At 41.4% G+C, this 5440-nt stretch overlaps 1 long non-coding RNA gene across 3 annotated transcripts in view; it reads right to left on the bottom strand.

The window, feature by feature from the left end:
- The window catches only part of LOC123502460, a 12089-nt gene extending 7324 nt beyond the window's left edge, over nt 1-4765 (bottom strand). The window contains exon 1 of one of the 3 annotated variants that reach the window (XR_006674095.1): nt 4718-4765. This is a non-coding gene — a long non-coding RNA (uncharacterized LOC123502460). Of the gene's footprint in view, nt 1-120; nt 145-3543; nt 3597-4717 lie in introns of those variants that run through there. The other 2 variants (XR_006674093.1, XR_006674096.1) reach the window with 2 other exon arrangements.
- Nucleotides 4766-5440: the final 675 nt, after the last annotated feature.

The raw sequence follows: 5440 nt of genomic DNA, 5'->3' as shown, positions 1-5440 counted from the left end.
TGAAACAGCCTTAAAACACTCAAAGTCTTCAAACACCCTGAAACAACCCAAAACAGCCTTAAAACACCCTCAAAGTCTTCAAACACCCTAAAACAACCCAAAACAGCCTTCAATACTCACAGTTGGCTAGGTGTGTCCCAGCTGGTGCAGTTGCCATGTTCCATCCCTACATAGAGCCACTTCCTTTAGTACGGCCGGTGATCCTGTAGGGAGGAGGTGGTAGTGGTGATGGTAGTGAAATGGTGTGGTTTTGTGAGCATCTGATGTGGTAATGTTGGTTGTTTGTGGTGGTTGTGGGTGTGGTTGGACAGTGGTGGTGGTGGTGGTAGTAATAGGAGGATTTAAAAGTAGACAAATATTTTCCAGCCAAAACAAGTGAAAAAATTGAGGTTTATGAGACAAAATTGTAAGAAAAAAATGCTTTCACACACCACACTCACCAAACACACACCACACCAGCACACACCATTCCCACACCTGCACACACCAGCAAACCACAAAAAACCCTTTGCAAACACTGGAAAATGCAAAAAAAAAAAATATATATATATATATAGTAGTTTACACAACAAAAAACATTTACACACACCACACACACACACACCACACCTGCAGAAACCTTTCCACACCTGCACACACCAGCACAGTACACAGCTTGGTGTGTGGAGGAGATATGGAGGAAAGAAAAGGAGGTGGTGGAGGGAAAAATGAGAAAAATTGTCAGGTTTTGAAGTGAGATTTAGAAAAGTACTATTTTGACTATCATAGAAGTGAGATAGGAGACTCAAAATTGGAGGGAAGATGGAGGAAACATGGAGGAAATAGTCTATGGAAGGAAAAGCCTGGAGGTAACCTGTGGAGGGAGATATGGAGGAAACAAGACAAACATTACCTAACCAAAATGCAGCAATTATTCCCTTAAAATATTGCATCACACAACAAAATGCACACACACACACACACACACACACACACACACACACACACACACCTGCACTCTACAAACAACCCTTAAATCACACCTGGAAAACGCCCACAATAAGTTTACCCTAGCCAACCCACACCAAAAACAATAAACACTATACATAGGTAGCTATAGTTGACATTACAAAAACATACAAAAAACACACTTACACACCCACCACACTCACAGCACACCTGCAGACACCTCTCCCACACACACACACTCACCTCTCCTCTGGAACTTGGTGAGTGGAGTATGTGGAGTTTTGCCGCAGAGAGGGCACAGGCAGCCCGTCACCACCAGCGGCTCTCCAGGGACCAGTTGTGACCTTGTGGCAAGCCATGGTGCACCTCTGGAATAGTGGTAGTTGTTGTAGTAGTGGTAGTAATAGTATAAGAATCTAGGGTATTACTGCAGAGTTTCACCACAATCAGCTACGTGTTTTTTACCCACCTCAAGAGATCGAGCTCCTGATTACGAGTAATTTGAACCCCATATATACTAGGTGCAACCTTTTTGAATGGCGACACAGATTTTTTAAAATTTAAGCGTGTTTTGGTGATGAGCCGTGACAATAGCCTCCCACATCAAACCCTGCCGCACACTGATGGTGTCAGGCGCTCGCGGCGGCTCGGCGGGCTCCTGACACACCATTGTCTGAGCATGCGCTTAATTGTTTACGCTGATTGATTCTGTTCTTTGAAACTGAAGCGGCGGCCAAGGAAAAAAAAAAGCATAATTATTTCCACCAATCACGACGGCCCCTGAGGTTAGGTTTAATTAGGTTAGCTTAGGTTTAGTTGTTAGGTTGGGTTGGGTTGGGTTGGGTTAGGTTAGGTTAGGTTAGGTTTGGTTAGGTTAATTTATCTTTAGTTAGGTTAGGTTAGGTTAAATTAGGTTGCGTTGGGTTGGGTTAGATTAGGTTGGGTTAGGTTAAGTTGGGTTGGGTTACCTTACCTTAGGTTTAGTTAGGTTACCTTCTTTTCTGGACCAAACTCATTTTTGTGTTCAATTTCGCCTTGTTTTTAATTCATTTACCACTTGTTTGTTGATGCAAATCATATGATGTTTCGGGATGTAAAAAAATGGCTTGATTTGCGCAAAAACAAGTGCTATTTTAATTCAAAGCAAGCCAAAATCTAACACAAAAAATGGTTTCGTGCAGAAAGGGCAAGGTGGTGAAGCTCTGTAGGTTTCGCCATTTTGCTCATGCCAACATTAGCCAACCTCAAGCTTTAATTCAAGAACACCTTTTTGCATTTCTGGTTGGAGGCATCGCTTCTTTATAGATGGGGTTAACAATGGAAGGTGTATGGGTGCATAAGGTATCTATGGAGGCAATATGGGGCGCAACAAGGCGTAGGAGGGCAGGAATCACCACCGCATATATGTGCATGTGCAGTACAAGGTGAAAAGGACAATTACAGAATACAACGAGACCTGGACAGGCTCATAGCATGGGCAGACAGGTGGCAGATGGAGTTTCATTCTAAAAAGTGTCAGCTTATGCATTTAGGTAAAGACAACACAAACTTTAACTATGAGATGGAGGGATGTTGGCTAGAGGCAGTAGAGGAGGAAAGGATTTAGGAGTAGTGATAGACAGGACTATGAAATTTTCAAACCAATGTTTAGAAGCAAGAAATAGGGCAAATAGGATCCTGGCTTTTATAAATACAAATGTTAGTTATAAAAGTAAGGAAGTGGTGCGTAGCTTATATAATTCCTATGTTAGGCCCCATTTAGAGTATTGCATACAGGCCTGGTCACCCCACTATAGGCAGGATATCAACATGTTAGAAGCAGTTCAGAGAAGAGCAACTAGGATGATACCAGCATTAAAGCGCCTGGAGTATAGAGATAGATTAAAGGAATTAAACATGTTTTCATTTGAGAGGAGATGTATAAGAGGGATATGATAGAGTTATTTCAAATGTTCTCAGATACAAACTACATAGATGTGAGATCTTTCTTTACCTTAGAGGAGGAAGTAGGACTACAAATCATGGCAGGAAGATTAGAAAGCAAGGCTGCAGGTTAGATAGAAGAAAATATTTCTTTAGTCATAGGGTGGTACACTTCTGGAATGCATTGCCAGAGACGGTTGTAAATAGCACTACTTTGACAATGTTTAAAAACAGATTAGATAAGCACTTAAATTTATTAGATTTATAATTATGTATAGCACTGCATGATAGTTTTTATAAGAAATTTACTATAGTTAAACAAGACATGATCCCCATGTATGGGGATCACAGATTGTAGAGAAATTCGCTGCAGGACTTAGCCCTGTTAATGGGCCAAATATTTAGAATTAGTATATAATGTATTGTGTACTTGTAAGTGTATCTTTAAGTACTGATGACGAGGTCGCTGTGCGACTGATACAGGATGACCTAGATGGGCCCTGGTGGCCCTTTGTTATCCTATTATTTATGTATGTTATGAGGCAACAAAACCACAAACACTCAATTATTTTCACTTGGCAAAACTTTTTTTCACCTTAATTGGCGCGTCTCACTCACTCTACAAACTTCACCTAATAACCATGTACACGCACACACCTGGGAATAACTCACCTGCTCCACAAAGCTTCAAAAACTGTCAATCTCAACACAGAGCTAACAATGGCCGAGGTTTCTCACACGTCTTCTACGCAAAATGTCCACATCATCCTATACACTTCCTCTATCACTCAAACTTCTTATAAATGCAAAATCACATTCAAATAAAAGAAATATAATACGAAATGGTAAAGGAAAAGGAAAATAACATGTGTATTATATTCCCAATACCGAAATGGAGGTGTTTGGGTCATAACATAACATAACATAACATAAATAATAGGATAACAAAGGGCCACCAGGGCCCATCTAGGTTATCCTGTATCAGTCGCACAGCGACCTCGTCATCAGTACTTAAAGATACACTTACAAGTACACAATACATTATATACTAATTCTAAATATTTGGCCCATTAACAGGGCTAAGTCCTGCAGCGAAATCCTCTACAATTTGTGGTCCCCATACATGGGGATCATGTCTTATTTAACTATAGTAAATTTCTTATAAAACTATCATGCAGTGCTATACATAATTATAAATCTAATAAATTTAAGTGCTTATCTAATCTGTTTTTAAACATTGTCAAACTAGTGCTATTTACAACCGTCTCTGGCAATGCATTCCAGAAGTCTACCACTCTATGACTAAAGAAATATTTTCTTCTATCTAACCTGCAGCCTTGCTTTCTAATCTTCCTGCCATGATTTGTAGTCCTACTTCCTCCTCTAAGGTAAAGAAAGATCTCACATCTATGTAGTTTGTATCTGAGAACATTTGAAATAACTCTATCATATCCCCTCTTATACATCTCCTCTCAAATGAAATGAGAGAGAGAGAGAGAGAGAGAGAGAGAGAGAGAGAGAGAGAGAGAGAGAGAGAGAGAGAGAGAGAGAGAGAGTACACAACCACCCTCTCCACGGTGTTTACTAGAAGTGTCAGGAGGCGGTGTCAATGCACGACACACCTTCCTAGTACAGCCTGTCAACCCCGTCACTGTCCCATCACCGTCCCATCACTAATGACACTGTGGAACCATTAATTAACTACCCTTCTCTATCCACTCACTCCCACACGTCACGTCACCCCTTCAGTGCATTATTATACAGCTTTCTATTAAATTATCCGCCCCATTACCGTCCCATCACTGTCTCATCATGTTTGTTACCTCCACTCTATTAATAGACTCACCCTCTCACTGAGCAGGTGGAGCTGGTGGACTAGGTGGGGCAAGTGGGGCGGTCACCGTGTTCCCAGGTCTCGTGTCTGGTGAGGAAGAGGACGTCTGGTCACTGGCGGCGGTGGTGGTGGTGGACGTGGTGGGGAGTTGCCAAATGGAAATATTCTACGTCACCAGATCCACCTTGAAAAGCCGCAAAAAGATCGCCAAATCATTGTTGTACATGCTACAAATGTTCCTAGACGAAGTACTTGGCTTGATTAACACACAGGCTAATCAGTATAGGGCCCCGTTGACCGTTTATCCCTCCGAGTGACGCAGAGCAAACCTGTCTCGGGAGTCTCGATCGCCACCCTCTAATCACTCGCCTTTTAAATCCGATTGATGTTTAATTGATTGATTGATAAGTTTATTGTTGTAGCAGTGTATATACCATCGAAATGTTGTTCATTTCCCTATGAATGAACCTATCAAATTACCAAGTTATCTATCTATCTATCTACACACAAGCATGTAAATATCTTCTCCAGCACCGCCAACACCCACACCTGCCCACCTTCGCCATCATGAACGGGAGTGTGTCAGTTTACACATTACTACTAGTATTTCCATGCAACTATATTGTGGCATTATATCACCTCAGACGCTGTGGCGCCATGCAACAAATTGTTCACTAATTTCGCTTCACTTGCAAACCAGATATTGTTTTGCATCTCTTTCAACTGATAGGAAAA

Source organism: Portunus trituberculatus, chromosome 11 (genome assembly GCF_017591435.1).
Source record: "Portunus trituberculatus isolate SZX2019 chromosome 11, ASM1759143v1, whole genome shotgun sequence".
Classification (NCBI taxonomy): domain Eukaryota; kingdom Metazoa; phylum Arthropoda; class Malacostraca; order Decapoda; family Portunidae; genus Portunus; species Portunus trituberculatus.
Note: the sequence above shows the minus strand (reverse complement) of the source record. Positions and strands in the feature narration are given on the sequence as shown.